Source organism: Ovis canadensis, chromosome 19 (genome assembly GCF_042477335.2).
Source record: "Ovis canadensis isolate MfBH-ARS-UI-01 breed Bighorn chromosome 19, ARS-UI_OviCan_v2, whole genome shotgun sequence".
NCBI classification, from domain to species: Eukaryota; Metazoa; Chordata; class Mammalia; order Artiodactyla; family Bovidae; genus Ovis; species Ovis canadensis.
The window spans coordinates 70276784-70286725 of NC_091263.1; the positions used below are offsets into that span (position 1 = coordinate 70276784).

General features: G+C 51.5%; 1 protein-coding gene across 6 annotated transcripts in view; it reads right to left on the reverse strand.

The window, feature by feature from the left end:
• VGLL4 (vestigial like family member 4) overlaps positions 1–9717 on the reverse strand; it is a 155763-nt gene extending 146046 nt beyond the window's left edge. The window contains exons 1-2 of one of the 6 annotated variants that reach the window (XM_069560939.1): positions 8276–8482; positions 6362–6415 (exon numbers count right to left, since the gene is read on the reverse strand). The gene's annotated coding sequence lies outside the window, so the exon portion shown is untranslated. Of the gene's footprint in view, positions 1–6361; positions 6416–8275; positions 8687–9355 lie in introns of those variants that run through there. The other 5 variants (XM_069560940.1, XM_069560937.1, XM_069560934.1 and 2 more) reach the window with 5 other exon arrangements.
• Positions 9718–9942: the final 225 nt, after the last annotated feature.

The window sequence follows — 9942 nt, forward strand, 5'->3', positions numbered from 1 at the left end:
GGAACTATGGCTACAGTATTTGAGAGAGGGTCACACCCCACTGGAAATGAGCAAGACGGCACCATGGTGATTGGAGAGGGGACTCTCTGGGGCCAGGGGGTCACTAACCCTGTGAGTCGGCCGGGGCTCGGCGACTTCCCACCTGTGTGACCTGAGAAGTCGCTCTACATCTGTGTCCTCAAAACATACGTGAACAGGGGACTTCCTCGATGGTCCATGGGTTAAGAATCGCAGTATGACGCAGGCGACACTGGTTTGATCCCTGGTCGGACAGCGGAGCCCACGTGCCTTCATTCCTGAACCCAAGTGCCAAGACTAGAGAGTCCGTGTGCGTCAATGAGAGATCCCTCACGACGCAACTAAGACCGATGAAGTCAAATAAACAGTTTTTAAAAGACTGCGTACGTATTGAAAATATACATATGAACATAATAAACTGCAAATAATGCTAAACGCACCAGAAAAAGGGCACTGGCCACTACTTGAGACAGAGAAGATTTCTCTGGGATGGGAGACCCACAGGATGAGAGCCATTAAGCTTGTGACGGGGAGGCAGGGGACAGGCCAAGCTGACCCTGTGGACGCAGGGGGCTGCTGTGACCGCGGTGAAGGAGACGGGGGCAATGCAGGACGTTGGCACGGGCCAGGTCACTCGCCCTCTGCGGGGTGTGACGCAGCTGAGGTCTTATTCCTAGGGAAAAGTCCTTGAACAGTCTGAATGGTTTTAAACAGTGGAGAGACGAGTCTGGTTTATTTTATATCCTTTATGAACCCATAAATCACCTACGAGCTTTTGCAAAAGATTACGCAGCATCCGGAAAGTTAATCTAAGTACCCACCAGTGAAGTGTTCCCAATTCTGTGACGGGTTTTACAGCATCACGATCACCAAAAACATAATCACTTGAAACGCTGACACCCGGAAGACAATAATAACCCCATTAAAGGGAGAGGAATGTCCTTCTATATAAAGACACAGAGTCCATCTGCAAGGGATCTGCTGCCCTGCAACTCTTTTCTGGCCCAGTCCATTCTCGCTTTTTCGTGTGGTTGTTGTCAATTATGAACGTACCTCATCGTGAGGAGAACAAATACTTTGGTGTTTTTTTTTCTTTTCCCCAGGCAATGGTATTTTCTCTGCCAGCCCATATTCCTTTTCTGAGACTTCCTTATCCCCAATAATACATTCTTTCAGCTTATTGTGAAGAATTAAGAAAGGGTACCAAAGAGGGGCTTCCCACAGGGCATAGTAGTAAAGAATTTGCCTGCCAATTCAGGAGATGCGGGTTTGATCCCTGGGTCAGGAAGATCCCCTGGAGGAGGAAACGGCAACCCACTCCAGTATTCTTGCCTGGAGATCCCATGGACAGAGGAGCCTAGCGGGCTACAGTCCATGGGGTCACAAAGAGTCAAACACGACTGAGCAACTAAGCAGACAGACAGAGGTATCAATGATAAAGCTACTAAACTTTAGGGATATTCAGTGCTGACGAAAAGCTCAGCTCTAAATGTGAACACCATTATTCTGGGTTTCCACTAAGGAATCTTTTTTTTTTCAGACCCACAAGAGGACATGAACCCCACTATGGGAATAGAATTATGGGGTGTATTAGTTGTTTTTGTTTTCAGACACGGGAACAAGATATGTCGTAGAAATCTTCCAAGGAGATTTCCAGGGTAAAACAATCCAGCCCAGGCTTGGCTCACTGCACGGCTCCTCCAGGGGCAGTGGCCCAACTACAGTGTAATACAGGGAAGAGTGCGAGTCTCAGCTTCCTGGTGGCTGGGTCAGTAAGGCATCTGCCTGCAACGCATGAGGCCTGAGTTCGATCCCGAGGCTGGGAAGATGCCCTAGAGAAGAAAATGGCAACCCACTCCAGTATTCCTGCATGGGAAATCCCGGGGACAGAGGAGCCTCGGGGGTCCATGGGGTCGTAAGAGTCGGACATGACTTGGCGACTACACCATCACCACCACGAGTCTCGCCTAAAGGTGGAAACTGGTGAAGGTGGGGAGAGGCTCAGTCAAATCCCCCTGATGTTCCTGCCATGCCGTCACTTGGCCAAAACCCTGAAACCGGAAGACATTACTCTCCTGGGACCCTGATGGCACATCTAGCTCCCAGATGCACACTCTTCAGTATCCCAAATCCCTGCTGGCCTTGTCCCATCCTCACTCCATCAGGACCACTTCCTGAGGTCATCGAGCTCGACCTCGGCTCATAACCACACTGTAGGCCAAGCCTACAGCATGAAGGCTCTCACCACGGCAGCAGGTGTGCGGCCCCTGGGGCCCTGCAGAAGTCAGAGGCTTTCACTGGGTGTTTCCTTGTCTGGTAAACACTGTATAGAGACTGCAGGAAAGGCAACGTGAACCCGCTGCCCCAGCAGCAACCTACGCCAAAGGCGGATCACTCTGAGATCGATGCGGCTGGCCGTGCAGCTCAGTGAGGCTGACTGAAATGAAACTTCAGACCGAATCGCCACCAGATTTCAGTGACCACACGCAGGCAGAGCTTCAGGCACATCAAGCCGACGTGAATTCACCTCCTGGCTGTTTCTCCACCACAGTGTGTCCAACTGGGACCCCAGTAACTTCGGGCAACACATGTATTCTTTCTGTTAACATTCAATTCACAGATCTGTGCCTCTGTCCTTCTTGCTAGAAACCTCTCTCATTCGTGTAACGCTGTTTCCTTCTTGCGCTTTACCATGTGTTAAATTAGTGGAACAGGGACTTCAGCATCAGAAAACCTAAGTCTAAGCCCTACATTTCAATACGTTTACTTACTCAGCCTACGATGTTCCATACTTCAAATGCCTAACGCCAATTGCGGGGGTCATTTAACCTCTCTGGATCCACCTTTGCTCACCTAAAGAAAACTTAACAAGGCTGCCTACTTCATAAGGTCACAAACTTGGCAGGTGGGTTAAATGATACAAGATAACTGAAAATGCCCACTGAATGGAATTAAATGATAACAATGTACCTGAAAATGCCCAGTGAATGGAATTAAATGATACAACCTCATAACTGAAAATGCCCAGTAAAGGCAAGTGGGCACTATCTTGGCACTGTCACAGATGACACCTCACAGCTGTGCTTTTCATGACACACATACATTACCTGCTTCTCACTGTGAGTTGGCCAAATAGATTATAGCTTTCTACAGATGAAAAACCAAGGTGCTGAGAATGTAAGCTGACTTCCTAAAGAAACTAACTCTAAAATCCAAGTCTCCTGAATCACCATCCAATGCTTTTGCTACTAATTCTTCAGCTAATTTTCATCAAGACCTTTTCGAGAGAAGGCAGTGTTTTAGCTTAAGTTATCTGACAAAATACACAATCAAAACCAAAAATAAAGAATACCTTCTGGCAAGCCTTCTAGCCCTGAGCTCTTTCCCCCATACCTTGAGATGTATACGAGGGAACCATCTGATAATTTCTGGAGAAAGCAAAGGAAAGCAAGCCCTCCCCTCCTGGGAACATGAAAACCAGGATGTATTTCACTTCCTCTGAAAGAGAGAAGCAGAGTCCCATGAACCATAACCAAGGCAGGTAAGAAGATTCTCGCACCAAGTCGGCCGGGCAGAGTGGGACAGATGACCCTGGCAGCAATGCCAAAGGATTCTTGGGACTCCAGCTGCACAGGAATTAACATAAGCCCCGAGGACTTCAAACTCCAAGAACAGGTTCAGTATCAGGAAGGTCGGTTTCCACTTAGTCATGCTCAACACAACCTGCTATTAAACTACAAGGGATAACTCTGAAGGTTCAGTAAATGATATCTGAAAAATTTCACATTGCTGTTTGTAGTTCTTACGTTAAATCGTATGCCACACTCCCAAACAGAAAGCCAGTCTTTATTCATAATACTCTTTCAATGGTCATATTTCCAAAGACAGAGTATAAATAGATGGATCCTTTGCTTGTCCAGCTTCTCTTATTGGGACGTGTCCTGGGCCTGAGTTACGGACCTGTCTTCTTGAAATGTACACATCTACAATGTGAGAAGGACTTGTCTCCCTTCCCCTTGTATCCAATTCTTTACTTCTACACAGAATGATTTCTGAAAATTCATTTGACGGTCGAATGTCTGAAATATAAACAATACTTCTAGGAGTTCTATGCTTATTTCCAGGGAATTAAAAACATATTTGTTTAAGGCCCCTAGGATGGCTTCTTTCGGGCTTCCCTGCTGGCTCAGAGGGTAAAGCATCTGCCTGCAATGCAGGGGACCTGGGTTCGATCCCTGGGTCAGGAAGATCCCCTGGAGAAGGAAATGGCAACCCACTCCAGTAATCTGGCCTGGAAAATCCCATGGACAGAGAAGCCTGGTAGACTACAGTCCATGGGATCACACAAGTCAGACACGACTGAGCGACTTCACTTCACTTATAGATTCTTTCAGGGGATTATTAACCGCCAGCATGAGCCCCAGGATGAGAAACAGCTCTGTTGGTGCTGCTTCCCTTGTTCTAGAAAACTAAGTTAGTACAGGCGTGTATACCTCCTGTAGGGCTTTAACGTGCCCCCCTCCCCCACCCCGTGAAGGCTCAATAGGGCAGGTCCACAGGCTGGGCGGCCACCAATCGCTTTCTCCCCATGTGGGACATCTCAGGAATCAGGAACCAGGATCAGGTGCCTGCCATCAACTCAGTTCTGTCTCCTGATCATCCGTACCTCCCATCACATCATCAACACAGCCAGCAGGGCTGAATCACAGGTACCACTCTGGATGGAAATCTCTGCGTGAGCACTCAACTCAACCAACTCTTCTGATACTAAAGTGGTCCGAGGCTTGAGTCGATGGGCACCCTCAGCAACGCCCCTCCCCCACCCTGGGGGTGGGGTGTGACATTTCGTCATCTTGATGATTCTGGTGACAAACTGCCCAACCATAACTAAAATCCTTAGCTACTGTTTGGCATCAGTGTCAGCCGTGCAAACACATGGACAGTATGAACGCGACCATGTGCCTGCTGAGGGCCACCTATATGGACTTACAGCCGCAAAACCGAACGCAGGTTACCGTGTATTTCACACCCTTTGGGTGAAGCTGCTCAATGCCAGCGCAAAATTCTTACTGTTGGCTGAAGTTCACCCAGCTCCACAAAATACCCACTGGAAGATGCCTGTATGGGAGGGCCCACACTAACCCCACCGTGTCCAAGGAGGGAAAATGAAATTTCAAATCTGGACTTTTTGAGTAAACTACCAATTTCCACGGTTTTCAACTTGGTTGTCAAATAAAACCAGGGATTATCTTTTCTTTTGTCATATTTAGGCTACTGTGAACCTATTTTCGACACCTCAGCCTTCCACAGCACTTCACAGGCATTTTCAGTTTACTCTGGACATGCCTGTTCTTGTCACTTGTTTTCCTAGGATACTGAGAATCTCCTATTCAGAAGTACTAACAGGTCCTCTTAGGGATCTGTCACCCCCAGGAATGAGTGACGTGACCTACATTACAGCCCAAGTTGGCAAACTTCCCACGATACCCAGGTCGAGCTCCCCACTGCGCCAAAATTTCCACTCCCCACCTATCAGCAGCCTAGAAAAGTCTTCTGACCCATAACACGTTGCATCACTAGGAAGGCCTTTCCTTATCTGCATCATTAAATATGGTCAGTTCTCAAAATTTGCCATCAACATGTTCTGTAAAGCCTCTGAGAACTCTTAAGTTAGTGAATGCTGAACCCCTGTGCCTAGGATGAAACTGTCTCAAGTACTGATTTGGGGCTGCAAATCAATTTTACTGAGGAGACAAATTCACAAACACAGAAATCCATGAATAATGAGAATCAACTGTATCCAGTTATCAGGCCTCAAGATACCTGCAAACACTGATTCCTCTGATTTCAGCACCACCTGCAAACACGTCTTCCTTCCCTACCATGCCAGTTTGTATTATTAAAATTTGGCAGTTTGATTTCTAAGTTGTTGGGTTTTTAAACTGCTTTAATGTGGAGAGATCCTAAATGGCTAGAGACTGATCAGTCGTATCCCCTTTTCTCTTAAGCTCCCACATATAGACTTGACTAACTTCAGAGAGGCTCCCTAAAAGAATCACAAATGTGCCTCAGTCAACATACCTGGCAGAAACTTAACACCCCCCCCCCAAAAAAAAAACCCACAAAACAAAACTCTTTCACCAGGCTCTCATAGCTGCAACAGCTTGTCTAACAATCAAGGAACAGACAACTTGGTATGTTAACGCTACCACACAGAGTCATGATTTTAGTTACATTAGCATTTTCCCAGTGGATCTGACTTTTACCTCCTAAACTTACAGCGACTCATTTGTAGTCATACTCAAGGCTGGAAGGCAGCTTTTATTATGAGTATTTTACTTACGATTTAATTAAGGCAAACTGAAAGTAGCACAGCAAAATTATGGAGGAGAGACACCTGGAACAAACACAAAGCAAAATCTTCTTAGGATTTGTTTTGGCAACCACCAGAGGATGATGACAAGGCCGGCTCCCTAAGGAGTGAAAAGGAATTTCCCACTATGGAACTCTTACCAAACAGACCATTAGAAAGGGACAGTTTTGTAAGACAGGTTAAAATCTTTACAAGGTAGAGTGGCAGTTCTAAATCAGCAGGGAGAAGCTGCAACAACAGTGTTTATGAAGCTCTTTGAAATCTTCAAAGACTTTTATAAATAGCGTAACACAAAATATTTTTCAAAGCACACTCTTCCCTGTAATTCCTGAAACTCTGATGGATCAGAACAGATTTTATCACGCTCTTACAGAGGAAAATAAAGCACAAACTGTTAACTAGCAGGAAATTTTTCTGGTCACAAAACTGAGTAGGTGACAAGGATAAGACTTGAATTCAAGTCTCCAGAAGTACGCCCGGGGGAGTTGTTTTTACTACAGCATTCACAGTTTTGGAATGCAGTTCATGGTTATTTATAGCAGAATTATCTTCTTAATTGTATTGTGTTTTGGTCAACATAAAAATTAGTTTGTATTCTCTTCCAAATGGAAAGCAAAGGCTGGCTGCCCAGAAGTGTGAGAAAACAGTGGCAAGGGAAATCAGCCTGGGATTAAACCACTGCCAAAGTCAAAGAACAAATTGAGGGGTTTACATCATTTCTGCTAGGAGGGAGATGACTTTTCAGCCAGATGCAACAGGAAACACACACACACACACACAACTGTCCAGAGTGCAGACAACAAACTTCTAAGCATTTCCTAACCCATTATTTAAATGAGAGCACTGAGAGTGAGAGACAGACGATAGCTAACTTGTTCCAAGAACACGCCCCACCCTAGGACAGCCTCGAGACGCTGACCCCTCAGCGCTCTTTAAAAGACCCACGCTGCTCCCCGCAGGCTCATGCGCAGACTTCATCAGCTCCAAGCAGGAAACAATGAACATTACAAGTCTGTGGACTCTGACGCTAGAGAAAGAGTTAAAGTTTTTGGTATGCTAAAATGGAACGCAAAACTGATCTTCCAATACTAATAGAAGTAACACTTGTTGCCTTTGTCTTTGAATGTTCAGAGGAAACAGATGCGAGCCTTCGTTTTCATCAAAGTAGGCTTGAGTTTGAAAAAAGTCAAACTACAGGAGATAGTACCTTTCGAATACAGGGGGCAACCAGCTGCTCGTAGAAACTAGAAGACCCGCCTCCGCCCCCGCCCCCCAGGCTCCTGGTTCTTATTAACCGCAGAGAAGGAAATACAACTAGCAAACACACAGCACAAATGATCAAAGTGAAACCGATTGAAAACAAAAAAAAAAATCACCTGGTTTAAACAGACGAACAGTTGCCGTTAGCGCAAGTGAAAACTAATAGCCCCAGCAAGTACTGTCATCCTAACCTATTTAAAGGTCTCCAAGTGATGAATAAAAGGAGACTTTACACAAAACAAAAACAGAAAAGACCTTTGCTTTGCGGCGAGGCCTGCATTCGCTGCAGGAAAAGTGTGCCGTCTTGTTTTGGGGAGGGGGCAGGAAGTACCCAGAGAGGAAGAGCCGGTCCCGGCTGCCCAGCTCTGCGATCCCGCCCCACAGCCGTCCTTAGCCGCCGGCCACGACCATGGGGCTGCAGGGCGCCGGCCGCCGCCTCGCGGCCGACTCCCAAGACACCTTCCACTCCAGGCGCTAGAGCTCTCCCTCTGGGAGGCTCGAAGCGCCCCGCAAGAACAAACCGCCTCGTCCTTCCAGGAGGACGCCCCCGTCCCGCTCCGAGTCAGCCCACCCCTGAGCTCCCCGCAGGCCAGCCCTCACCCGGCCGGGTTCTCCCGCACTCACCTCCGGGCGGCTCCCTGCGCGCCCACCTCGGGCCGGCTAGGCCCCGCTGCGGGCAGAGGCAGGGGCGCGACCGCGGGGCGCACGGGGCCGGGCGCACTCCGCGGGTGCGCCCACGCGCAGGCGCCTTCCCGCCCGCGCTCCGCACAGACCCCCGCCGCTCCGCACACCCACACGCACACGCGGGCGGCGCGCGCCTAGAGCCGGCTCGGCAGCGGACGCGAGCGCGGGAGCGCGAGGAATCCCTGGAATGAGGCGCCGCCCGCCCTCGGCAGGGCTCCGCCGGGCTCCACCGGGCCCGCCAAGGCCACGCCCCCGGGCCAGCCCCCAGCGCCCGGCAGGTGGGGCGCCGGCCCAGGTGAGCCGGCCGGGAGGCGGGGGCGGGGCCTGGCGCGCCCAGAGAGGCTTCTCTCCCCTCCCCCCTCCGCCGCGCGCCCGGAGGCAGCTCGCGCCTCCCGGGCGGGCGCCCACGCGCACCGGCGGCCAACGTCCGCCGGGGGCCGGGCCGGCGCTCGACCTCGGGGAGCGCGTGGAGCCGGCGCGCCGCGCGCGCTGGGTACCAGCCTCCGACACACACCGGACTCCAAAGGCTAAGGGAGCGGGAACGCAGAAGACCCTCCCGTGCGCGCCCAGGTGCCCGCCTCTGCGGGCCGGCAGCCCCCACACACGCACACAGTAGGGCCTCCCACCTGCGGGGTCTCCCACCGCAGTCGTGACCACGACGACCACACTGGAGGCCGAGTCCGTACCCGCCGCCCCTTAACTTCCCAGGTGCACGATCGCCATGCATCCGGCGAGGGTCCGCGGACTCGAGCAGGACCTGAGGCACCTCCGCCGCCCTCGGCTCCAGACCCGCGCGCGCCCCCGCCTCTCGCGCCGACCGGCTCGCCGAGCTGCCCGCGCGCAAGGGCGCCCGGGGGTGGGCGTCCACGCCGGCACAGCCGCCCGAGCGCCGCGCACGCCGGCGCCTCGCGGGCTCCGCGCTCCACCGGCCGCCGACCTGGGGCGCTGCCTCGCCGGCTCGTTACCCGCGCACACACACACCCAGCCGCTCAGCCCGGACGGGCCGGCCGCCGCGCGTACCTGAAGGGACAGGTCGCCCTTGCTCGGGGAGGCGTGTGCTCAGGTGCTCCGGCGATCAGAACGGCCGCTGCAGTCCAGGGCTCTCAGACGCCGCTCCCATTACAGCATGTTACACCGCACACTCCACACACACACTCACACAACACCCCGGGCGCACGGCAGCGTCTTTCCTCTCCCTCCCGAGCCCGGAGGAGGAAGTCCTAGAAAATGAAAACAGTGTGGAAGGGAGGGAACCGAGGAGGAAGGCAGAGAGATCCGAGGCCGAGCCCCCTACGGCCGCTCACGCCCCAGTGTTTGCTGTGTTTGGCAAACTCCCCGGAGTCCTCCACCGGGTCGGCTCCGGAACGTGCCGGGGGAGGGGCGGGGAGGAGGAGGAGGTGAAACGTTTCCAATTGGTGCAGGTTCTGGTTACAGCAGCAGCGCAGACATGTGACGGCGAAAAGAAAAGCCATGTCTTTAATTTTTTCCTGTCATTCTCCGGAGACTTCGGGGTGGGGGATAGGAGGGGTGGAGGCCTGAACCTCCCCGGGGTCTCCCCCCGCCGCAACCCGGGCCGCCCTTGCCCCATTGTTTTCGCGGACTGCCAC